Source organism: Portunus trituberculatus, chromosome 35 (assembly GCF_017591435.1).
Source record: "Portunus trituberculatus isolate SZX2019 chromosome 35, ASM1759143v1, whole genome shotgun sequence".
NCBI lineage: Eukaryota > Metazoa > Arthropoda > Malacostraca > Decapoda > Portunidae > Portunus > Portunus trituberculatus.
In genome coordinates, this window is record NC_059289.1 from 3,405,104 (window position 1) to 3,432,603 (window position 27,500).

General features: G+C 41.2%; 1 long non-coding RNA gene across 2 annotated transcripts in view; it reads left to right on the plus strand.

Annotated features, from left to right (window-relative positions):
- Positions 1–2,351: 2,351 nt before the first annotated feature.
- LOC123513241 overlaps positions 2,352–27,500 on the plus strand; it is a 137,996-nt gene continuing 112,847 nt past the window's right edge. The window contains exon 1 of one of the 2 annotated variants that reach the window (XR_006677298.1): positions 2,352–2,405. This is a non-coding gene — a long non-coding RNA (uncharacterized LOC123513241). Of the gene's footprint in view, positions 2,433–27,500 lie in introns of both variants that reach the window. The other variant, XR_006677299.1, reaches the window with a different exon arrangement.

The window sequence follows — 27,500 nt, forward strand, 5'->3', positions numbered from 1 at the left end:
CTACCACTACTATCACGGGTACTGTGCTACTACCACTACTACCATTGGTTACTACCACTGGTACTGCACTGCTACTACTACTATTACCACTGCTATTACTACTACCACTACTTTTTTTTTTTTTTTACGGTAAGGCCTATAGCAGGCACACTTGAAGAGTGTATGGGGAAGCGCTGTTCAGCTGTTAGTGGTGCAGGCAATTTTATTTATAGTGGTACCCATATTAGGGCCCATATCACCGCCCAAGCTCATCTTGAGTGTAACCACCTAGAACCTAGGTGGTATCATGGTAATATGTAGGTAACTTTAAATCACTCGAGAAATGGCAAAGTGTTTTAAGGCTGTACGTGGTGGGATTAGAACCTACGCGTGGACGTCTGCCCGATCCCACGCTCACCACCTTATCCACTATGCCACCGCCTCCCTACTACTACTATTGCTACTACCACCTCTACTACTCCTTATACTACTACTTCTACCACTACCACTACTACTCTACTACTACTACTACTACTACTACTACTACTACTACTACTATTACTACTATAATCATAATTTCATGTAATCCAACCTTGACCTTTCTTTTCCCCCCTCCTCTACCCCCATTCTCTCTCTCTCTCTCTCTCTCTCTCTCTCTCCTAACAGACTTAATCCCTTTCCATCCGTTTAACTTCCATCATAACACTGCTTTCACCACCACCATAACCACCACCATCACATCACCACCACCATCACCACCATCACCACCACCATCACCAACATTATGACTACCACAACAGACTTTACACTTTACCTTCCTGCTTGGCGACTTTGATGCTTATGACTACACCCATACCCACACACCCACACACACACACACACACACACATGTCCTGCCATCTGACACACTCCTCACGATGTAATAAATGGAATGTAGTAGAATCGAGTCGTGAAACATAGATTGCATTCATCGTTCAGTTATACTCTAATCGTATTTCCCCATTCATCATCACTAATCCCTTCAGCACCATGACACTTTTTCATATTTATGCTATCTACTATTTGGTGATTTTATGCAGCTTCAGAAACTTATGTGGGGGACTGAATATAATGAAGACTCTGGCCTTTTATCTTCTGAGCCCCATAGACCCTTCCTTATGTAAATAAAATCGTCTAATCACACACCTAAACTCAAGGTAAAAAATGCGTCCAAGTAATGAAGGGGTTAAGTGTTGTGTCATCATCAATATTCATACTGTCACTGCTCGTCGCTTTGTCAATATTTTGAGATGTTAAAGATGTTTTTCATAAAGGCACGAAGAAAAGGGTTAATTTCTCTCGTTCTTGGCTATAGAAGTAGTATATAAAAAGTTTAAATATTTGATTATCTAAAAAAGCTTAAAAGTATGAATGGAGAGTTACCGTTTCAATCTGTTAGGATGAGAGAGAGAGAGAGAGAAAAAAATGGAAAATGGTTAATCTGATACGTTCTTGTCTACAAAATTGGTATATTAAAAGTTTAAATATTTGATTATCTAAAAAAAGATTAAAAGTATGAATGGAAAGGTTACTGTTTCAATCTGTTAGGATGAGAGAGAGAGAGAGAAAAAAATGGAAAAACACTGACAGAATATAAAGATGTTAGAAAGATACGAAGAAAATAGTTAATCTGATACGTTCTTGGCTACAAAATTAGTATATAAAAAGTTTAGATTTTTGATTATCTAAAAAAGTTAGAAGTATGAATGGAAAGGTTACTGCTTCAATCTGCTAGGATGAGAGAGTGAGGGAAAAAAATGGAAAAGCACAAACAGAATATAAATGTACTGGATGCGCGTATGAAAATAAATAGAAACAGTTGTCACTCTCAAAAGTTATCGTCACTACCTGTACACTCTGATTTTTTTTGTGTATTTTTTAGTATTTTTTCATTTGACTTTTTTTTTATATTTTTTGTCTATCGTAGTTTTTTTTGTATTAGTCTGCTTTTTACTTTCACTCGTTTATATTTTGTTGTCACTCTGCGTACTACTATTTTATTTAACTCGGCAGCTTTAAATACTGTGAGTGCAGGTGTGTGTGTGTGTGTCTGTGTGTGTGTGTGTGTCATCACCATCATCACCGGCAACAGGAAAGACAGTGACATATCAATTACAGTACCCTTACCACCACCACCACCACCACCACCACCACACATACTCACAGGTCCTACACTGCCTCATCACCTCACCACCATTACCAACCCCAATATCGCACCAGTACAGGTTAAGCTCCTCATCCTTACCACCATCACCCTGGCAACACCCCCACACCACCACCTCCACCACCACCACCACCACCACGCGCCCAGACTCCAAGCAGAGAATGAAAACAGTCTAGCCTCCGCCGCCGTTGAGAGAGGACGTGTCGCCGCCCCTCCTCCCGCGGTCAGTGGTGGGCGGGTGGAGGCGTGGGTGAGGGCGTGTGGGCGAAACGGTGCAAGGGAGTAGAGAGAAATGAGTATATCGAGAAATAAGGCCACACGGACACACAGCGGGGCATTACTATGGGTGATAGCCACCTGACACTGCTCCTCCTCTGCGTGTCTGTTTCTTCTTGTCTCTCTGTCTCTTTGGTGTTTTATTGCAGTTCCCCCTTTCAGCAGCGAAGTGGTTTGTGAAAATACCACAGATTGATACCTCAGGGAGATGGCACTGGGGGTGGCACCATGCGGGTCAGGTGGCTCAGGCAGAGACTCAGACCTCGCTGGCACCAGTGGCCCGCTCGGATGCTCCTCGTGGCACCGGAAAAAAGTGCCTTCCAGGAGCTGCTGCGACGCTTCTTTTCGACAGTTGTCCGGACCTGGTGATGCAACTTTTCCTTGTGGACTTTTTAAGACCAACAAGAACGAGGAGTTTCGACTCAGCGGGATTCAGGAAGCAAGGGATTTTTTGCCTGTTAACGCCGCCCAGGATCCGCAAGTTTTTCAGCGTTTTACTGCGGCTCTTCAGGAACCCGAGTGCTGCATTTTTTTGAGGCTCGTCTGGATGGCCTGTAGCGGCGGCGGCGGGGAGAGGGAAAGCTGCGAGTGCGTGTATGTGTGTCTGCCTGCCTGGTCACTGAGGGTGCAGCTTTGTAAGTCTTTGTTTTATCTCCCACGCTGAGCCGCTACGGGATTGAAATGCTTGCTCGTGTTGCTTGAAACGTAATAAAACAATCAATAGAAGGAAAGGAAACACGGCAGCGGCTCTGAACGGGCGAGAATCGGTCTTGCAGTGATACTCGGAAACACGCCTCTGTGCAAACCTTGGGGGATGGAAATGTACGGAATGAACAGAACATTTTGGCGTTAAAGGGAAAGAGGTGGTGAAGGGAAAAAAGCATTCTTATAATTGCACTAACGAGTTTCCAGAGGCTTCGTGGTGGTGGTGGTGGTGGTGGTGGTGATGGTGGTGGTGGTGCCGTCACGTCAATTTAGCGTCATCATTTCATCGTCACTTGTTACCGAGATACTGACGTGATAGTGAAGCCTTTGTGACGTGACTGTTATGAATTCTCTCTCTCTCTCTCTCTCTCTCTTTGTAACGAGTTAAAAAGGAATGCAGCATAATTAATATATATCATGGAATGCCGAGTAATGATTTAAAAGCCCAGCCATTTTTAGCCTGCAAGCCATAAAAGAAGACAATTAGCAACACGTGTGCCTCAGGACTACGATGACTACGAAAACCTACCTATATAAAAAAAAAAAAAAAAAAAAAGAAAACTGGAAAAACACACATGATCATTTTCTCCCTCACTGACACACACACACACACACACACACGCACACGCACACACACTCCAACACAGACACACACCAAGAAGCAACACCACACACCACACTTCTAAACACACGTGGTTCTCATGCCCAAGTTAGACGTTAGACGAAATCCCATGTTCTTTCTATCTTTCCCTTCATTCTCCTAGCTAGCGTGACCGAAGCTTTCCAGGGCAGCTCGAGACAATTTTGAGCCTTTTATCAAACCACACCTTAGCTTGTCCCTTTATGATTCTTTCCCCTTCGTTCTTTTGCAATAGGAACGTCAGAGCGAGAGTTAATGCTAGAGAGGGAGAGAGAGAGATAGAGAGGAGTGAAGGACAGAGTGTGAAAGGTTGTGATATTGAGGAAAAAGGTGAAAAATATCAGAATGTGTAGGCCGGGGGTATTAACTGCAGGTGTAGGTGGAAGCAGGTGGGCAGACAGGAGAGGGTGCAGGTGTGAAAGGAAGGTGAGAGGAGGACATGAGAGAGGGACTTGTGTCATGCGTGGATGAATGGGAAAGGAGTGGAGTGCATGGGTAGAAAGAGAGAGGGAGAGAGAGGTAGTAAAGGAGGGAGAGGAGAGGGAGAGGAAAAAAAAGGGCAAAGGTGATAGAGTGTTGGAAGTGAGTTTGTTCATGGATGTGTGGGTGAGTCAGTCTTTCACTCTCACTCTCTCTCTCTCTCTCTCTCTCTAAACTAATACTCGATGGGTTTTTTACACTATGAAATTTGTACTATTTTTTGTAATGAGCCTCAGTGACCCATCAAAATTTACAATACCAACAAATACCTGTAAATATGAGTCGCCCCTCAGCTGCCAGTGTTTGCTGACGCACTGTACTCAACAAATACCTGATTCCTACTAAATAAACATTCATCAAATTTGAGGGAGAGAAAACACGGGACATAAGTAACAGATAATGATAACGTGGATTTGAAAACGACTATTACGACTACCACTACGACTACCACTACTACTAATGCTACTGATACCACTTTTACCCCAAAAACCTCCTGTCACCTCACCCTCGACCCCCAAAGAAGACTACGTGACTCTTGAAACACAGACGTGACTCGACCACGTGCTTGGAGGAGGAAGAGAAGGAGGAGGAGGAGGAGGAAGAGGTCATGGATAAAGAGGAGAAAGAGGGAAGTAAGGAATAACTGAAGTAAAGGATGGAGGAAGTGACTCAAGAACAAATGAAGGGGTTTAGGAAGTGGAAAGAAAGGAAAGGAGGAAGGAAATGGAAGGAAGGAGAGAGAAAAAGAGGCAGGGAAGGAGGAGAAGATCAAGGCAGGAGAGGGAAGGGAGTGATGGAGGTTGTTCTTCAAAACTCGAGTGAAAATAGAAGTTTCCATGAGCGATCAAAATTGGGGAAGCTGGAGGAAAACGTTTAGGCAATGGCAGGAAGGTGAGGCGGGAAAGTGGGCGGGCAGGGCGTTAGGTGGGCGTGCAGGTGGGCGAGTGGGCCAAATACCACACTCTTATCCCCTCACTATAAGGTGGAAAATAGAGGACATTGCTGCAGGTGACTTGAGGGATAATCTAAATGAATCTTGTTTTGGTCAACATTATTGTCTAGGCGTGGCCCTTTGCTCCTCCTCCTCCTCTTCCTCTTCCTCCTTCTCCTCCTCCTCCTTCTCCTCCTCTTCGTCCTCCTCCTTCCATTGCACTACCTCTCTTCCTCATCTTTTCTTTGACACTAAGCTCCTCATCCTCCGCCTTCTCCTCCTCCTCTTCTTCCTCCTCCTCCTCTTTCTCCTTCATCTATACTACTAACCTTCACCCTCCTTCTTTCGCTAACGTCCTCCTCCTTCACTCCTGTAATCTTCCCTTCCTTCTATTCCCTCTTTTATATCTAACTAAACCCTTCTTCTCTTTCTTCTCCTTGTCCCTCTTTTCCTTCCACTATCATCTTTCTCCTCCTCTTCCCTATCATTTGCCTTCTATCTTTCTCCTTTCCTTCTCCCATTATGTACTTTCCTCTCTCTTTTTCATTCTTTCTCCTACTTTCCCAGCACTTTCTTTCCTGGTGTCCCGTGAGGAATAAAAAAGTTATATAAGAACGTGACGAAGAGAGAAACAAAAACAATAACTAGTCGTACTACTATTACTATCATCACCACCACCACCATCGCAACTACTACTACGACTACTGCTACGACTACTACTACTACTACTATTACCCGTCCTATCCACCACCTCAAGTCCTCAACCATACGTCACCAGGCACTGTCACTCTACATTCCTGTTCTACCTCGTCACCAAGTCACGTCAAGTCACGTCACGTCACGTCACGCCACGCACCTGGACTACAAGTTACCTGGTCGCCTAGTCACCTGCCACATCTAATGGTCAGGTAGGTACGAATCGTTTTGAAATGCACCGGAATGTGTGGAGTCAAACGTTATGAAATCAGTTTAGTAATTGAAAAAAAGAGAAATGATTTGATATACGTCAGTGATCGATTGTTATGTATTGACTCACTGTCTGTCTGTCTGTCTGTCCGTTTGGGTGTTTGTTTGATTCGCCAGCTGTCATCACCCCTTTCCTATTCTGTGGTGATGAGTGGTGATGGTGGTGGTAGTGTTTGCGGTGGTGATGGTGATGACAGAGACAGTGGTGGTGACATTCGGGTAATAGTGGTGGTGATAATGTCTATGGTGCTGGTGAGCAGGAAACACCACAGTAGTGATAGTGATGGTGAGATGCATAACCATGACAATACTGATGGTGGTGATGATGAACACAACCACCACCACCACCACCACCACCACCACCGCGGCAAAACAAACTAACAGCCAGATCCGCAACTCTTTTGCTATCTTAGGACGAAAGAGAAGGAGGAGGAGGAGGAGGAGGAGGAGGAGGAGGAGGAGGAGGAAGAACTTTTAAGAGTAAATTATTGGCTCACGGGATATTGCTAGGTATTGTGAAGAGGAGGAGGAGGAGGAGGAGGAGGAGGAGGAGGAGGAGGAGGAGGAGGAGGAGGAGGAGGAAGAAGAAGAAGAAGAGGAGGAGGAAGATATGAAGGACACACGCCAAGAAAAGAGAAAAAAAGAAAAATACAGATAAAGAAAGAAAGAAAACTTTGAACGATTGAAGAATAGAAACAACAAGACCATTTCTCTCTCTCTCTCTCTCTCTCTCTCTCTCTCTCTCTCTCTCACCTGCATTCCATCACCTGTAATTAACAAACAGACGCACAAATAGTCCTCACATCTCCTCTGGAAGTAGAAAACGAAAAAAGGGTGAAAAAAAAAAAAAAGAAAATCAGGTGTTTATTTCCTATCCCCATTTTCGATTCCCATTTTCGATTCCCATTTTCTTTGCGAGGGTAAACTTAAGAAAACTATTACCAACATATTCGCTGTGCTTGACGGGCCGTGCATAAAGACTTGAAAACGACCTGAACAGCCTGGAATCGAGCTTAATGATGTAGTAGTACCCCACGCGAGGCCGCCCCTGTAACGACTCCCTCACGGCTTTCCCTAATAGTCGTTCTGGTTTGGAAAGGGAAAGAAAGGGTAAAGGTACAGATCGGTAATTTTCTTTTATTTTCCCTCAAACTCCGGAATGGAAAGATTCGCTTGATGGGGGAAAGGAGGATGCAAGTGTGTGTGTGTGTGTGTGTGTGTGTGTGTGTGTGTGTGTGTGTGTGTGTGTGTGTGTGTGTGTGTGTGTGTGTGTGTGTGTGTGTGTGTGTGTGTGTGTGTGTGTTAAGATTACAATAACAAAAATCTGCATTGACAACGACAAACGTAAACACATACGTAACAAAATATGAATGAGAGAGAGAGAGAGAGAGAGAGAGAGAGAGAGAGAGAGAGAGAGAGAGAGAGAGAGAGAGAGAGAGAGAGAGAGAGAGAGAGAGAGAGAGTAAAGAAAAACACTGAAAATGACACACGATTCCCAATTAAGAAACAGAAAGAAACCACAACACACACACACACACACACACACACACACACACACACACACACACACACACACACACACACACACACACACACACACACAGGAGCAAGAAAGGTAACCAGAGATGTATTTTTGTATTTTTTCCCACTCCAATCGCAGCCTCTGAATTTCCCTCCCTCTCCCACTCCTCTCCCACTCCCAATCCGTCTCTCTGGTTATTGGACGGGGCGTGGGTGCTCTCATTACGTCCCAGAGTTATTGGGGAGTCTGGCGCCTTTCAGTCAATAAGCACAGCGCGTTTGAGGGATCACTGAAAGCGCTACGAAGAGGTCAAGGTTGCAGAGAGAAGGAAGGTATTGTTGTCTTAATAACGACGACCTTACCTGCTTCGCCTGCTTCACCTGCTTCACCTGCTCTTCCTGCTTCGCCTGCTCTACCTGCTTCATCTGCTTCACCTGCTCTACCTGCTTCACCTGCTTCCTGCTATGCTACTGCTTCGTATCTTGTTTTTTCTGCTTATGTTATTTTTTTCTTTTTTTTTTAGTTCTTGTTTGGTGTGTGTGTTCTTTTGTTTTGTTTTTCTGTTCTATGTTTGTTCTCTTGTTTTTCGTTAGTTTTTGATTTTTCGTGTTTTTTAAAATATTTCTTTCTGATTTCCTTCTTTCCTTTCCTTCTTTGCTTTCTTCCTCCATTCTTTTTCGCTCATTTTTTCCTTCTTCTCCTTATCCAGTTCCTCATTATCGTCATCCTGATTGCCTTCTAAAACTTCCTTTCTCTTTTTCCTCCTCTTTTTCCTCCTCCTCCTTCTCCTCCTCCTCCTCTTCCTCCTCCCCTTTTGTTCTTCTTCCTCCTCCTCCTCCTCCTTTTTCCTCTTCTTCTGTCACCTCCTCTTCCCCTGCCTGCTCATCCTATCCTTGCAGATGCTGTCAATACTTCCGCAATGACTTCACTTATGTTATTGTTGTTGTTATTGCTGTCTGTTTGTATAATTAATTCCTCTTATGTGACTGATTGCTTCTTGATTACTCCTCTATCTCCTCCGCCTCTTCCTTCCTCCTTCCCTTCATGCTTATTCAGTTCCTCCACTTCGTCTCAGTATCTCAGTTGTTACTATTTGATTTTCCGCACGAGGTTAATTCTTCCCAAGGTTTTCTTTTTCTCCAAGTCTTCCTCCAGTTATTGTTGCCGGTCCTATCAAGCTGTCAGTCCTCCTTCTCTTCTAACCAGTGCTTTCTCATATAGTCAGTCTTCCTTACGTTACTTATTGCTTTGGGTTCCTCGTATATCCTACACAATATTGTCCGTCTCTCTCTCTTCTGTCTCTCTCTCTTTAACCTTCACCCGTTAGCTTGATTAGATTTTTTTTTTTTATACTTGACTAAAAAGGTACTGGAATAAAAAGATTGATAGTGGACGAGACCTAAAAAGTTCTTGATAAATCTACAAAACAACAACAAAAACACCATCATCAACAAATATATACACTAAAAGGCTTCATGAATCAATTTACATTAATGAAATTGAGTTTGAATAAAAAAGTTTGAGTGAAAATGTAAAAATAAATAAAACTGAAAAAAAACTGAGGTATACTATTCATGAAAAGAGAAAATGCAATAAAACCGAGAAGAAAAAGTCTATATATCGGAGATCCGTAAAAAATGAAAGAAAAATAAAGATGAAAGAAAAGAGAAGAAAAACAAGAACACAAACAATGAAAATAGTAGTAATAATGCTAACATGATGATAATAATAATTACATTAATAATAATAATAATAATAGTAATAATAATAATAATAATAATAATAATAATAATAATAATAATAATAATAATAATAATAATAATAAATAATAATAATAATAATAATAATAATAATAATAATAATAATAATAATAATAATAATAACAACTTACAACAATAACAATAATAACAATAATGATAATAATAACGATACTACTACTACTACTACTAATACTAGTAGTGAAAATAATAATAACAATAAAGATTATAATAAAAAAATAATAACAACAACAACAACAACAATAAAAGCTACAATAAAGGAAGAAAAAGAAGAAGAAGAAGAAGAAGAAGAAGAAAAAGATAAGAAGAAAAGAGAAAAGTACAATAAAAAAGAAGAAAAGCACAAAAAACAAGAAAAACAAGAAAAGCAACAACCAAGAAAAAAAAAAAAAAAAAAAGAATAAACAAGACGAAGAGAAGAAAAGGAGAGGGGGAATAGGAAACATACCCAATCAAAATCAGCCAATCAGGGGCATTCATACACAACACTTGAACCTTCCCTTCCAATACATACAGAAGGCTCTAGTAGACGTCACGCTGGTTTCCAAGGCTGATTTTACGGTCCTTGTGACAGATTAACACGATTTAGACATTATTAACAAGAGAAACACGCTGGCGAACTCGGCTTACGATCTCTGTGGCCTTGGAAAATTGTGGGGAGAGGGCATCTGAATACGGGCGTCGCTGGAGTCAAGCGTAGGATGATACACAGGGAAATAAATCCGAGGCATAATTTTAGAGATATTCCAGTGTAAATAGCCCCGTGAAAATATAACAAGCAATGCAGCACGAGATGTCTAAATTAATAATCGGATTTGTGAGAGAGAGAGAGAGAGAGAGAGAGAGAGAGAGAGAGAGAGAGAGAGAGAGAGAGAGAGAGAGAGAGAGAGAGAGAAAATGCATCTATGTTCAAAGTATTTAAAACTGCAAAAAACTAGAAAATATATTGAATTATTGTACTGTAAGAGAGAGAGAGAGAGAGAGAGAGAGAGAGAGAGAGAGAGAGAGAGAGAGAGAGAGAGAGAGAGAGAGGGGAAGGATGAGTTTCAATGAGTTTCAATCTCTCTCTCTCTCTCTCTCTCTCTCTCTCTCTCTCTCTCTCTCCGTTGCCTTGGTGACGGCTGGCCCGTGACACTCTCTAAAGGGGATCAACAAACAACAGAGCAAGCAAACAAACAAAGCACGCAGGCAAAGACAGGCGGCAGGAACAGTGACTAAGGAGAGGAATGAAGGCAAACCAGCGGTGACAAAGAAAAAAAAAAAAAAAAAAAAAAGGCGGAGAAGGAAAGTAAAAGAGTGTGTGTAAGCGAACGAGGTAAAGAGGGAAAGACAAGCGAGAACAGGCACTGAGAAAATAAACAAAGGAAGAGCAGAGGTGGTAGAGCAATGGAGGGTGAAGAAACGTTAAGAAAGGACAGAAAGGCGAGTTACAGAGGGAGTTACAGAGGTAGAGACAAACAGGCAGGCAGAGTGACTAAGGAAGTAATCAAAAGAGAAGGAAATGGCGAAAAAAAAAAAATTGTAAGGCAGGTAAGAAAAATTGAGCATAATTGAGTGATAAAAAGAAGAAAAACATGGACAAAATGAAAGGAAGACTAAGAAAACACACAAAAAAAAAACGTAGAATAGGAAAAGTACGGAAGATATAAACAGAAACAGACTTAAATGGATGAACAAAATAAAAAAAAAAACGAAAAAAAAAAAACAAAACGATGGACAAATGAACCGCAGTGACTCATGAAAGGCAAATAAAAACAAACACAGGAGTAAAAAAAAAAGGATTAAAAAAAGGGCCACACACAAGAAAGGGAAACACTAACAAGTAAAAATAAGAAAATAAATAAATAAAGCAGATAAACCGTGGCCATGCATCATCTTTATATCTTGCTCTCGCTTTGCATGTTTGAACGAAAGAAAAGGAAAAAGAAAACACTGATATGAAACAGCGATACGTCATGCTAGTGTGTGTGTGTGTGTGTGTGTGTGTGTGTGTGTGTGTGTGTGTTTGTTTTCCTCCCGTTTTATTTCGCTCTGACGGTAAATTATCGACAAAAGAATAAATCCAGACATACCTTTTAGCATTCTTCATGTATAAATATGTCTGGAAATATAAATAGATGAATGAAAACGATCCATAAGCTGGAAATAAAAAAAAAAAAATCTTTGACTGGGATTAAAAAAAACACACAGTAACAGAATCCGCTTTGTCACGAACATTTGATTCTGATCCGACTGTTTGTGTGTGTCCGGTCTCTTTGGTTTGTGTATCGGATCTGTGACTCTCTGGCAGACAATATTCCTGTTAGTAATTCCAGTCCGTCTTATTGTTACGTAATATGTGTGGATGCATTTAGTCTGCATGATATCTATTGCTTTCTGTATGTAAAAGAGTTTATGAATATTGGTTTAGTTTATTCCTTATGCAACGTTCTGTGTTTGTGTATGCAATGTATCACTATCATTATAATATCTATAAAATCTATCGCTTTTCTACTATAATTCTAATGTTGATCTGTTATGCATCTACTTAACGTTCTGCTCACTAATATTCACCGTATTTTTTCTGCTTGTGTATAAAATGTATCACTCTTTCTACCAAACAGTATACCATAAAAGAGAGTGTGTATAATGTCTATGGCTTCTTCCATCAGACAATCTATTAATGAGTCCATCAATAACTTTACTATAACAAAACACGTGCATTTCTATTTCCTCAGTCACTGCATCAAGTTTAGCACTGTCAGTTGATCCACTTCCCAGTCTACTAATCCAAACCTCTATTAATTAATCTGAACGAGTCTTTGTTTATCCCCACCTGTATCCGCCGTATCCATGTTGCAAAGGGAATAAATAACAGAACACACTCACTAATTAATACTTTTCGGTGGCAAAGAAACGAAAAACATTATTATTATTTCCCCTTGTATTAATCCTGCACAAAGCTACTCATTTCCCCATGCTACGCTGAACCAAAACTCCTCGCCTAATTATTTTCCCAAAGAATATTCCTCACAATAAGTTCTCAAGGGCGTTTTTTTCCAGCATATTATCTGAGTATTTGCCTTGTCTAACTCCTCACGATCCCTTTATTTTTACCTTTATTTTACCCGCTACGTTACAAAGGCTTAGGAGTAAAATGCGAGGGACGAGTGTTAAAGTATTTTGAGAGCGCGGGAAGCACGAGAGGGCAAGAGTGAGAGGATGAGAGGAGTGGAGTGTGTGAGGGAGAGGTAATGGTCAGGTGAGAGTGGGGGAATTCCTTTGCCGAGACCACCACTTGCTGATCACTCTAAGTCTTATAGCAACAATAGTTACCTTCAGTGCACCCGAGGGAAATATGCTGGTTATCGTAGTTTAGGCTTAATGTTTAATGTTTAATGTATTCTGTTCATGTATGAGACTCTGGCCAAGGAATAAAAGAAAAAAAAAAGCTTACGAAAATATCAGTTACAAAAAAAAAAGCCTAAATTACTTCCAAGGAATGAAAGAAAAAAGGTGAAAATACCAGTTCTGAAAAAGAAGAGTTGATATTACTTCCAAGGAATAAAAGAAAAAAAAGAAAAAAAACTGAAAATACAAAAAAAAAAAAAAAAAAAAGGAGAGACAAAATGACTTCCAAAATGATATTGCAGTGTTTTGATACATTAAGTGCAGGTGAAATATAAATTCCCTCCCATGCTATAGGTACAAACAATGCTATTATCGCCAATGCAAAAATGCAAAATATGGAGTTACATCAAACGACTGGCAATATTTTAATTGACGCCGACCATGGACAGTTTCCGAAAAGCAAGTTTGTCTAAAGATGTGAACTCAAAACGCGACAGTCAATGGAGTATCGAGGAATAAGAGATAAAAAGGAAACACTAATAGATACACTTATGAATTTCTAAAGCCGCGTTCACTTTATTAAACTGAAGAGAGAGAATACGTTTTGAGATAGAGATACATAGACAGATATATAGATAGAGATAGATAGATAGATAGATAGATAGATAGATAGATAGATAGATAGATAGATAGATAGATAGAGAGAGAGAGAGAGAGAGAGAGAGAGAGAGAGAGAGAGAGAGAGAGAGAGAGAGAGAGAGAGAATCTGTCTAATACTCAGACATATATACATACATACATATATACATACATAAATACATGCCTACATACACACGAGAGTGAGTGAGGGGCATTTCACAGCTTTAGACGGAATGTTTTAACTGTGTGTGTGTGTGTGTGTGTGTGTGTGTGTGTGTGTGTGTGTGTGTGTGTGTGTGTGTGGTGTACGGTTGGCCCTTAATTAGGGTTAATGGGTTAGTGTATGAAGGGGTGATTAGGGGTAATGTTCCTCTCTCTCTCTCTCTCTCTCTCTCTCTCTCTCTCTCTCTCTCTCTCCCCCTCTCATTTTGTTCCGTGTCTTTTTCTTTTTTATTCATCTTCATGCCTTTAGGTCTTAGTGTACATTTCCAGGAGGCTCTTCCCCCACTTTTCATCCGTCGCCTCCGCGCTTGTGAAGACTCGCGAGAATGACAGTCAAAAGAAAGACGCTGCCAGGTATAACAATTACCTTTTAGAGAGAGAAAGATTGCCCTCGCCTCTTAATCTCCCTCTCCCTCTCTCTCTCTCTCTCTCTCTCTTGAACATTTTCCTCCTCCCCTCTCCCCTTCTTCTCCTTCTCTTTCATGTCTATTCTACGTCACTTCTCCCGCTTCTCTTTATTTTTCTCGACTTTTGTCTAGCTGGTTCTCCTTTCTCTGCTTGGTTTTCTAGCTTTCCTCCCTTCCCTCGTCCTTCTTTCTCCCCCTTCTATTGTTTTTTCGACTTTTCTTAATTTTCTTGGTTTCTTCCCTTCCCTTTCTTGCCTTTTTTCCTTTCCTTTCTCTTCTTTTCTTCTTTTTCTTTCCTTTTCTCTGTTTCATTAAGTGTCATGCATTCTTTGTTGCCTTTCCTTTCCTTCCTCCCCCTTGTTCTTCTTCGTACTTTTCCTCTTCCTCCTCCTCCTCCTCCTCCTCCTCCTCCTCTTCCTTCCTCCTGCCTTCTTGCCGAATTTTCAAGCTTTCCATCCATCTTTTTCCCCTTCATCACTTTTCCAATTTCCTTTCTGGAGAAACATGAAAAGTTTTATAGATGCTTCACTTATTTTCATTTTAATATTTCACTCGACTGGACGTTGGTGGTTTTACATGAAAGATACGTGTTAGTTCTTTTTTTTTTGCCCCAACCCCCCTTTCCCCTCTCCGTCCCTTCCCCTCGTCCTTCCTTCAAGAGACGCAGGTAAGGAAGACGAAGGGGAAAGGCAGGGAAATGGCATGAACAGGTGAAATGATACGGACAGGTGAAATGGTGAGGTATTTGTTAAGGGGAGAGGATGTGGAGAATTTGTTAGGGGGAGAAAATGTGGAGAATTGGTTAAGGGAAGAGGATGTGGAGAATGTGCTAGGTGGAGAAGATGTGGAATGGTACAGATTGGCTTCAGTTGGTGCGCGTTTCTTGAACCAACTCTGAGAACAAAATGAAGAGTATTCTTTCTACTCAAATTCTGTTTTAGATATTATAAGGCTTAAGTTAATTTTTTAGACTTAATTTCCTCTCTTCAGCAACAACATCTATTACTACTACTACTACTACTACTACTACTACTACTACTAGTGCCACCACCAGTACAACTACCATAAAACCACAACTAAATTAGTTCAGATCCATCCGTCGGAACACGCCTCCCTCTCTCTCTACTTCCCATCCTCTCTACCTCTCTCCCTCTCTCCTACCCATTCACACACTCAGAGCCGAACCAGCAAAATGTAATATCTCGGTCGGGGCGCCGTGCTTCCCTAGTACACACGCACACACACACACACGCACACACACACACACACACACACACACACACACACACCAGCAGCAGCCACGCCAGCCATTTAATTCACTAGCAGAGTATCACGGGCTCTCCTACGGTATTTCCAGCAGCGCAAACCTATATCAAATACTGCGTACATGCGAGTGTGTGCGTGGTTAACGTGTAGAGGAGAAGGGCGTACATTCGATGTTCTTTCTGTTAAGTTATTCCGTTTATTTACTTTTTCTTTTGAGCAAGTGAATGACGCAACGCAAAGAGTAGAAAAATGGCGGGAAATGAAAAACACTATTTTCGTACAGAAAAAGATAGAAAAAAGGAAAACTAGACTAAATGCATCAACAAAATAAATAGACAAAATAAGTAAAGAATGGTTTGCAAAGGGTAAATCAAGGTGGAAAAACTGTGTTTTTACTCTCAAAAAAAAAAAAAAGATTTTCAAAACTGAAGCAAATTCAGTTTACCAGAGGTTATGATTTCTCTCTCTCTCTCTCTCTCTCTCTCTGAAGAGTGTAAGACTTAGGTCTCTCTTATATGGTAAGTGTGGAACAATGTAGTGAAATCAGACAACTTAGTGTGGATCTAAATCTTTTTATTATTCCTTGTAATCCTTGGAAATATAACAAGAAGCCTTCGATTCTGATCTGCCTATTATAACAAGATCACAGGGGAGGGGGTGAAGGACTTAGTGATCTCAACAAGCTTGGGGACCGCTAGAGGTAAAGTTACATAAGAACAAGAACACAAGACAAGCTGTGAGAATCTGCCATTTCAACACATGGCAGTCTTGCATAACAATGTTTCCCTTAATTAACTAAATGTTGATCTAAACGTAGAGACTAACACACGGCAGATCATGTGAATATAATTTGCAGGACCTTTTAAAGACTAAAAGAGATTCCTAAAGAGAAAAGAAAAGAAACCCTGAGAAAAGAAGGTTCAGTAAATATCTAGAACAAGGACTAATTCTAGACATTAACTGTTCATATAGAAAAAAGCACATTTCTTATCCTAATTACTTGGCTGACAGACGGTATACCTGCGCGTGGCCTCTGCTCTCACCACTGTCACTGTGATCCCCGCGGTGGATATCCCTTACTCCACACACAGAGCCACTGAGAACCGCTACTGACAACGCTCAAATTTTGTGAGAAACCGACACGGGAAAGGTAAAGAAAGGATGCCTAGGGTGAGAATGTAAAATGCCAGATGGTGCCTAAGACCTTGAAGTGTTCCGCATTGCACGTTTGGTATGCACATAGAGAGCTGAGTGGTTATGTGGTGACTATTAAGAAAGGGGGAATAGATAGAGTTTTTCGTTTGGTTGGCTTAGTAAGTAGTCAGATATTTAAATGAAAAGGTAAAGCAACATCACTGGGCATCTGTTGGACTTGAGGCAGACCGACGCTACACGAGGTGGTGGCATAGTGGATAAGGTGGTGAGCGTGGGATGGGGCAGACGTCCACGCGTAGGTTCGAATCCCACCAGGTACAGCCTTAAAACACTTTAAAGTTACCTACATATCACCATGATGCCCAGGTTCTAGGTGGTTACACTCAAGATGAGCTTGGGTGGTGATATGGGCCCTAATATGGGTACCACTATAAATAAAATTGCCTGCGCCACTAATGGGCGGAAGCTGAACAGCGCTTCCCATACACTCTTCAAGTGTGCCTACAGGCGCTATAGGCCTTACCGTAAAAAAAAAAAAAAAAAAAAAAACGAGTCATTGCTTTGGAACAGCTTCAGAACAAACCATCATCCTGCTTCTCTATAGTTAAAATGAAGCTTCTAAAGTCCACTCATATGTTGGACTAAAGCACGAAATAACAAAATATCGCGTAAAATAAATGAAGAAACGTCAACACTCACTCACACGCCAGCCAAAAGAAACTCAAAGGATTCGAAGAGTTCAGATTCGAGTCAAGAGTGTCAGGAGCCTTCACGGTTCGACACACTTGGGCGCCTCAATGAACCGTTGAGATAAAGACATAAAACACACTGCAAAAACATGAATTAAAACTTTACCAAATGACTCACGTTTCTTTCCTCGCTCTCCCTCGGGTAAATGAAGCAAAACTGACGCCTCATAAACTGTGACACTGATTCGCTCGCTGTTCCGAAGCCTGTTTCAAAGGAATTGCGTTTTCTTTCTGCCATGTTTTCTTTTAAGAGTTTCAACGGGGACTGTTTCGTAATTGAGTTGTTTTACACACATTGTACATTTAACTGGAATGAAAGACGGATAATATTCTTTCTTGATAGCAACACACACACACACACACACACACACACACACACACACCACCTTCTCCTATTATCCCCCCCCACCAACCTAGCGAGCGCCTCCCCACACGCACAGCCTTTAATGACCGGACAAGCCGCGTCACGCCAGGCAGTGTCAACAATTTAACAAGTTTTAGACAGGGTTCTCAACTTACCTCGGTCTAATTACCTGTTGATCCCCACGGCCGCCTTGCTCCATAATGACGACTGCGTGGTACGAAGGGTGACTGAAAACAACCTTATGAGCGAGTGCAACTAATTACCCCAGTTGTGATGACTTGATGGTGGTGATGATGGTGATGGTGGAGCTGGAGGAAGAGGAGGATAAAAGTTAGCATGATGATTTTGAAAGGAGGTTAATTTGCTGTGAAACTTTAATAACAAAAAAAAAGAGAAGAAGAAGAAGAGAGGAAATACAGAGTAGGAGGGGAAGATGGAGGAGGAAAGAAGAGAGAGAGGAAGGAAGAAGGAAAGAAAGAAGGAAAAAAAGGAAAGAATATGAAGAAAAAAAAACAGATGGTAATAATGATGACAATGAAACGAAGCAAAAGTAAATAATTAAATAAAGATATGTCAACAAGACGAAGAAAGATGCAAATGAAAAACAAACAAGACGGAACAGAAAGAAGATAAGCAAGTGAAGCAAAACTGAAGGGAAGGAGAGAAGAGTGAAGGGAGGAAGGGGCTGAAGAGGAGATCCAATTAAGGGGATTTAAGGGTTGAAGACCAGTAGGCAAGCGTACTTCCTCTCACTCGCTGTTTACTTTGAGGAGGGAGACAAGAAGGAAAGGTGTTAGAATCTATTAAGAGGGGAATTGAATCTTAATAGAGTCAATTTTCCTCCATTATAAAGATGACAAAGAGGATTAAGAGGATTGCGTGGAGATCAATGTAATGTCTTCTCTCCCTCTCTCCATTTTCTTTTTGTCATGTACCTGTGCTTGTTTATTTGTGAATTGATGCTATTTTTTCTTAGCGATATGGTAGGTATGGGAGGGGGAAGTGTATGTGAAGTTTGGGGGAAGGGGAGGCGGAAGGGGGAGAAAAATAGGGCGTGTTTAAAGTTCATATTCTGTAACACTTCATCTCCCTTCCCTAGCCTTCTCCTTCGACCTTTATCCTCATTTCCTTCACCTCATATCATACCCATCTCTCACTTCATTTTTTTTCCTTTTTCTCTCTCTCTCTCCCTCTCCCTCCCCTCCACCTGTAACTTCCGCTCTAACCACAACCCTCCTTTTAACACCTTCCATCACCGTCTCTCTCTCTCTCTCTCTCTCTCTCTCTTAGTCTGGCTTCCTGTTAACAATACATAACTAGATACATTTTCTATTTCACGATAACATATTTAAACGGGTAATCACATAAATATTTACGAATATATGCCTTTAAATTTACGTAACAAGAATAGCATAGGAATAACGGGTTCAAACTCTATAAAGACGCATGGAAAAATACGAAAAATTCAGTTCTGAAACGGAATGGTAGATGACAGGAACAGACTCAGCCATCAGACTGTTAGTGCCGAGTCATTTGGTCACTTTGAAAGGTTAGACAAGTTGATTTACGAGGATGATAGGCGGAAAGAACTAGGCCTGCTTTATATAAGAACTGTCACGTGTTGCCCTCTCATGAGCTCTTGCAACTTTCCTGACTTACTTACATACCTAACTCCTTCACTACACTGACGCGTTTCCATATCCATTCTGTTTATTATTTGGCGATTTTGTACAGCTTCAGAAACTCATGAGGGGGGATTAAAATTGTGAAGACTGTGACCATTAATCTTCCGACCTCCACAGACCCTTCCTAATGTCAATGAAATGGTCTAATCGTACACAAATCTCAAGGTGAAAATGCCGTCCCAGTACTAAAGGGGTTAAGTTACTGAAGACTAACTCACTAGCACTGTTATTTTACCCTCTAACTAATAAAAAAAAAAAAACTATTGGGTCAGAAAAGAAATATATGAGGAAGGCTTGGAAATAACTAAAAGAACATCACTCGGCAAGTCTAGGGAGTCACGACCACCACCTGACGAAACACTCACGTCTTGCAAGGGATCCAGCAGGTGTGTAGGTAAGAGGGCTGACTGTGGGAAGGAGCAGGAAGGTCAGAAGGACAGATTGAGGTCGAGGGAGGAGCGTGAGAGGGGAGCAGGAGGGCAAACAGGGGAGATAAGAAAGAGGGGGAGTGAATAGGGGTAACAGGAAGGGAGGTTAGGTAAAATGAATGGATGAGTTTTGTGGGAGATAGGAGAGATAGGAGAGCGAGAACGAGAGAGAGAGAGAGAGAGAGAGAGAGAGAGAGAGAGAGAGAGAGAGAGTATTAAATGTCTAAAATTTTATGATATGTTACAGTTAAAAGGTTTCTTGAACTTACTTACGTACAGGTTAGTTAATATGGGTAATATGGTTAAAGAGATTAGGTACTCTTTCTTTCTCTCTCTCTCTCTCTCTCTCTCTCTCTCTGGAAGAACAAGATTGACCATTTAAAGTTTAAGTGACTACGTTCCCACAAACTTCACTGTCTCTCTCTCTTTCTCTCTCTCTCTCTCTCTCTCTCTCTCTCTCTCTCTCTCTCTCTCTCTCTCTCTCTCTCTCTCTCTCTCTCTCTCTCCTCTCTCCTCTCTGGGTCCTTTCTCCTTCTCTCTCTCTTCTCTTCCTCCCTCATGTAATTTCTTCCTTTATTGCTTTCTCTCCCCAAACTCTGACACTCAATAGAAAAGGACGTAATGGGATGCTTTCTTACTCTCTCTCTCTCTCTCTCTCTCTCTCTCTCTCTCTCTCTCTCTCTCTCATCGTCATCATCGATCGTTTCGTTTTCATCACTTTAATGTTCTTTCCTCATTTCATTTCTCCCCAATTCGTTATACATTTTTTTCTTCTTCTATTTTACCTCCAATATTCCCCCCTTCCCTCCTTCCTTTCTCTTCGTGCTCTCCGGTATTTCCCTCCTATTTGGTCCTCTTGTCAACAGGCCGGCATTCCTTACAAACAGGGAAGGTCGTCTTTGATCCCACTCGCTGTCCAGTTTAATGAGCTGAAGAATTAGTCAAGGGTGTATATTAAATAGCTTTCGGATTTTACATTTTTCAAACTTATTTTTGCTTCAATTTTTCTTTGGTATTTTTCATAGAAGGGGTTTAGTCTTAATGTCTTCAAGTCTTTTATTGTTTTGTAGGGAGATTTTTCAGGTTTTTTTTTTTCTCTATTTTCTAGGGTATTGTTTTTTTTTTTCTAAAGGAACGGTTAAGATTTAATGCCTTCTAGTCTTTAATAAACTGGAGTTATTGAGTTTTCAGTTCTGCCTTTTGTCTCTCTCTTTCAGTTTAAGTTTCATAAGTGGAACCATGCGTGCTTTGGGGTCCGAGGGGTCTCCAAGCGCACGGGCTCGAATCCTGTCCACGGTCCGAGTGTAGGTTGGGCTTCCTCACTCGGGATAACGGTTTCCTATCGGGTGGGCTTTGAGATAGGAGGTACCACAAAAAAGTATCCCCTTTAACCCATAAATTCCCGTGAAAAGCCCGCATGGTATAGATAAAAAAAATAAAAAAAGTGGCGGGATGTACAAAATAAGGGGTGGGACAGTACAAGTTAAAAATATATAGAAATATAGAGATACATTTAAAAGACAAAAGTAGGTGGGCGGTCTGTGTCTCTGTGTCTTACTTTATATACGCAGTGACTCCTTGGCCAAGTATGAATTACTGTTACATTGGGGGAGAAACATCAATACCAGTAACAAAGGGAATCTGATGAAGAACCTGATAAATTAAACTACAAACAGCAGCACCAGAGATCAAGGCTGAAAGAGCACTGGATTCTGACAACCTCTGCTGACTCGCTCTCCTTCTCTAATACCAGAGGAAACTCACGGTGCATTTCATTGATTAACAGATATTCAACATAATCTCGACGGTAAAATCTTCCGGTGAATTTAGATCTGTGTTTTCAAAAGTCTTGTTCTGTTTCTTTTTTTTTTCTTGACGGAAAATAGAAAAAAATAAGCTCACTAAATACTTGCTGTTATGAAAAAAAATCTAAGGGAAAAGAGTTTAATAATATGGATGAATAAATTTTCTAAATCTATTGAGTACCTTCTTGTGTCAAAATGAAGGTAAATCACAAAAATACCAAATAAAACACTAATTTTCTGATCCTAAGAGGAAAAAAAACAAAGTGTCTAACAATATCAAACAATTCAATAATGTAAATTCTCAACTAATGCTCTCCCAAGTAAAAAATACAAGCGAATCACAAAAATACCCATCCCCCAAAAAACGCTAATTATTTTCTGATCTCAAGAGTAAAAAATCAAACTGTCTAACAATATCAAACAATTCGATAATGTAAATTCTCAACTAATTCTCTCCGAAGTAAAAAAAAATGCAAGTGTATCACAAAAATACTCATTCAAAAAAAACGCTAATTATTTCCTAATCTCACGAGTAAAAAAGTGTCTAACAATATCAAATAATTCAAAAACGTAAATTCTCAACTAATTCTCTCCCGAGTAGAAATGCAAGTGAGTCACAGGACATGGATAAGTTAGACGTCCAAGCTGACATGAGGAGTGGGTGGTGAGTTAAGTAAAGCAGAGGGTGAGCACATTAATACAGGGATAAGTGGCACGTCAGGCAGACCAGCAGACTCTCTCAGTAACACGCTCAGCAGGACCAGGCGAGGTGGTGAGGCATTCTGGTTCATTTCTGCCTTGTCGAAAATAAACCTTTCTGAATTAACCAACTCACTTGTGCTTCTGTCGGGACGTGTTTTATCGCTGCTCCGTGTGTGTGTGTGTGTGTGTGTGTGTGTGTGTGTGTGTGTGTGTGTGTGTGTGTGTGTGTGTGTAACTAACGTGCATATTCTGTCTTCGTCTTTTCCTAATTAGCTATCAGTTCTTTGCCTCTCTCTCTCTCTCTCTCTCTCTCTCTCTCTCTCTCTCTCTCTCTCTTAATTAGTCAGAAGTCATCATCACTTGACACGAGCGAAATGTTTCTTCTATAATACATTAAATTATATTAATGTAATGTTAACTGAGGGAGAGAGAGGAGAGTAAGAGGGAGAGAGATAGAGGAGAGGAGGAGGAGGAGGAGGAGGAGGAGGAGGAGGAGGAGGAGGAGGAGGAGGAGGAGGAGGAGGAGGAAGGCGAACGTGAAATAATAGAACGTAGAAAATGAGAACAAGGATGAGAGAACAATAATGATTAATACACACACACACACACACACACACACACACACACACACACACACACACACACACACACACATCCCCAAATCTTCTCCAAAAGAAAAAAAAACAAAACTCCCCCAAAAAACATTCACTATACCATTTCTCTCCCACTCACTATCTCCTCTTCCTCTGCCTCCTCCTCTTCCTCTTCTTCCTCCCTCGTGAGAATCTCCAAGCGCGTGTTTCCCCCGTTGGGCGTCCCGGGAGAGCTTGGGGCGACGCTCATCTTGGCCTCGATGGAAGGAGGAAGAGGAGGAAGAAGAGGAAGAGGAAGAAGAGGAGGAGGAGGAGACTGAGAGGGCTTGTGGGAGGCCCTTCATGGAGAAAATATTCCTGGCCAGACGTCGTGGAGGCTTTCAGAGCGAGGGGAAGGCTGGCGGTGAGGTAGAGAGGCTGGGAAGCTGAGAGGCTGAGAGGCTGGCAGGGTGGGAGGTAGGGAGGCTGGCAGGGTGCTTCTAAATAGTGTAGGAGGGCGGTGCAGTGCCCGGGAAATTAGTGCTGAAATGCATTGTTGGGGAAGAGTGTGTGTGTGTGTGTGTGTGTGTGTGTGTGTGTGTGTGTGTGTGTGTGTGTGTAGAGGGTCGTTATTTTGCTCATTAGAATTGTCATCAACACCATCTTTCTTTTCCGTCTCAAAAATAACGTTTCTTTGATTAAATCACATGTTTTCTTACGCTTTCTTAGATTTGTTATTGTATATATGTATGAATATATTAATTTCTTTTCTGGTTATTGTGGCTATCATTGCTGTCATTATGGTCATCGCTATAAATATCATCTCTCATACGCTGCATTTTCTTTCTTTCTCTTTTGTTCTAATCTTAAATCTTCTTCACAGTACCATTAACTACAAAAAAAAAAAAAAATTCCAACTCATACTGTTCTTCCATTAAACCACACAAACTTGCAATAAAAAATGAGATAAAGAAATAAGAAAAGAAAAAAAAAAAAACTCTTGCCACACAACAAAACATAAAAAAACTAAACTTCTCACTACCATGCACCAACGCCACCACCACCACCACCACCACCAGCACTGCCCTTGAGTCTAGCCTTGCGCAGAGAGCCTTCGGACAGTTAAGAGGCGCACGTATATATAATATCCAACTTTTATTTGATATGCAAACTCCCGCTCGCAATATTGGGGCCTGGCATTCCGTAGCCCCGAGGCGCATTAGTGAACCAGCACATTGTTTACGGGGTGAAATAAAGCGCCACTCTTCCGCCAGATGAAAAAGTTACCGCTGGGATTTGTTTGAAGGACAGTGTGCGTGTGTGCGTGTGCGTGTGTGCATGTGTGTGTGAGTTATGTTGTATTAAAGGGGGAAAGTTAATTTGCTGGCTGGTATGGATGTGTGGTCATTACCTGCTACTTGTGATCCTGTGTTGTGATTACATGTTCGTATTGGTGATGATATTTTGGTGATGGTGGTGGTGGTGGTGGTTGTGGTTGTGGTGGTGGTGGAAAAGGAAATGTATACACTTAGTTTCCTTTAATTTTTTTTACTTTTTTTCCTATCGTTATTTTCTTCTCAATTCTCTGTTCCATTATTGTACCGTCAACACGTCTATTTTTCTTCCTTTCTTTCTTTATTAGTCGTTATTTCCTTTTCATTTCTCTGTTCCCTACTTGTACCACCTCCACACACACACACACACACACACACACACACACACACACACACACACAAGGTGGTTCAACATTTTGAGTCACGTTCAATTAGTGATAGTATTGGAGTTTGATTAGTTCGTTTTCTTTTGTATTTAGGACACGTAATAATTCTGGGTCGTGATTGTTAGAGGATGTGATGAGAGAGTGTGTCGAGTGTGTGGTGGTGAGGGTGAGTAGTAGTAGTAGTAGTAGTAGTAGTAGTAGTAGTAGTAGTAGTAGTAGTAGTAGTAGTAGTAGTAGTAGCAGTAGTGCAATTACGATTACTAATGGTGTTGATGCTGATGCTGATGGTACTACTGCTGCTACACATTACTACTACTACCACTACTACTACTGCTACTACTACTACTACTACTACTACAAGCTATTACCACACAAAACAGTAAAACACATGTAGAAGCAGCATATGATAAAACACCAACAACACTAACAAAAACAACAAAAATAATACAACTATCACCACCACAATCACCCATCACACCCACCGCACCACCACGACTACTACTACTGGTACTGCTGGTGATGGTGGTGGTGTTGGTGGTGGTGGTGGTGGTGATGTTGCAAAATATTGACGTTTCACCGACGCAATATCTTCCCATTACATTTAGGCCAAAATTTACACGCACACATTCCATGGAATTGAGACCGAGAGGTATGCAAATAGAGACATACAAACAGGCGGATGGACAGATATAGAGGCGCCGACACACAAACGCACACGCTTTATCTACTGACAACATGCGCTATTGATTATTGTCTTTGCATTTACTGTACCTTGGAGAGAGAGAGTGTGTGTGGAAGCCTCGATGGAGATGCATGCCAAGGCTCCTGCAGTCTGGAAATGAGCGGGGAAAGAAATGCATTAGTTACTGCTTGATTACTGGCTGAGAGAAAACAAGGAGGATTTATATCGTGATAGAAAAGGAGTAAGGAAGTCACTGGTTTTGTTTTAGTGAAGGAAATAAATGCATGTTGTTTATTTTTGTTCATCTCATTTTTTTTTTAGAATATAGCATGATGAAAAAAAGTAAAAGGTGGAGAAATGTGTAATGGGATGTAAGATAAGAGGTAAAGAAAGGCTATAGAGAAAAAAAAAAAGTCAAAGGTGTGGCTAACAATAAAAAAAAAAAAAAAAAGAAAAACGTAAACAACAAAATTAATCACATCATGAAAGAAACAAACAAAACAACATAAACAAAAACAGTACAACAAGGACAGTTACGACAAAAAAAAAAGAAAAAAATCACGTGAACAACAAAAATGAATCCCGTCACGTACAACAAACGAAATTAACAACGAAACAAACACAGAAACACACAAACAAACCAAACACACACAAACCGGAGTCATAATGCAGGGAAGAAAGGCAGGCAGGAAAGATTAGCGGGAAATTAATGGGGGAAAAAACGGGGAAAGAAAGATGAGAGATAACTGCCGTACGTCAACCTAATTATGACGAAAAGGATGCGAGCTTGGCGGGGAAAGAAAGAAGGGGAGGGAGATAAAAAAATAGGGAAACTAGAGGAAATAAAGTTAGTGGCATAAAAAATGTAATCAGGGAGTGTGAGATCGCGAGGAGAGAGAGAGAGAGAGATGGAGGAGATGAGGGGATGAGGGAAAGACAAAGATGTGTTAGGAAAGTTAGGAGATGGGAGGGAAGGAGGCTGCAGGAAAGAGGGATGGAGGGAATCTTGACGAGTACGGTGTGAGGGGAGGAAGTAGAGAGATTTATGGGGATGAGGCTGAGGAGAAGAGTTGGAGGAGGAGGAGGAGGAGGAGGAAGAAGAGGAGGAAGAGGAGGGAAGAGGTAATATTACCCATCCACTGTTATGAACAAACTTGGACGCCACAACAAGAAAAGAATCTCTCTCTCTCTCTCTCTCTCTCTCTCTCTCTCTCTCTCTCTTCTCTATTTTTCTTTCAGCTTCAAAATACTTCCTGTGTGTGTGTGTGTGTGTGTGTGTGTGTGTGTGTGTGTGTGTGTGTGTGTGTGTGTGTGTGTACACTTGTAACTCCCCGCTGATGGATGAGGGCGTGTACATGTGTAAATATTCTTGCATGCATGTATATACTGTGTTTACATATCTATAAACGCATATACACATACTTCCTTATAAAGACTTGTGTGATTGTGTGTATATTCTTTTTAGCACTCAACAAACATCACTGTGCTTATCGTGGTGTTGTGGAATTGATACACAAATACAAGTGAAATGAGAAAGAAACCTAGAACAGTCAATTTTAACTCATTCATTCACACATACTCACCTTGCACAAATATCACTTCTCTCTTTTATTCACTTATTCACCATCACTCTGCCAGTCCAAAAACCCTCTCGCTCACTCAATCACTCACTCAATCTCACTCAGCTACTTCACACAACTTCCTTTCACACTAATTCATTCACTCTGTCACTCCACATAACTCTCGCTTAATCCCTCCCTGCTAGTTGACACAGCTCTCCCTCATTCGCTCACTCTCAGTTCACAAGTCTATTGCAAAACTCTCTTCTCACTCACTCTGCAAGTTTATCCTATAACTCACCCACTCACTCATTCACTCACTCAGTCACCGCCAATTTACACCCCAACCAGGCCACTAAATGCGGGTTAAGGACCTTCGCTCTCACTTCACTCTCCCTCATAACCCTATTCCTCTCACCTCCTCAGAGTTCAGTGCGAAATAAAAACGTTAATAATTCCGCAACCGACTGAAATTTCTACCTTTCTTCCTCTTCCTCCTCTCCCTCCTTCTCTTCTTACTTGGCCTTCTCTTTCTCTCTCTCTCTCCCTCTTTCTTCTTCTCTCCTTCTCTCCTTCTCTCTCTCTCTCTCCCTTTCCCTCCAGCGACGAGCTATGCTAATAATTTCGCCTCGAGGTGCCGGTATCAGAGCGAAGCAAACTATTTCAAAACAAAATTACGAAACTTTCCTCCACAGACAAATTAAATTATTCCCACTATTTTTTTTTTATCTCTTC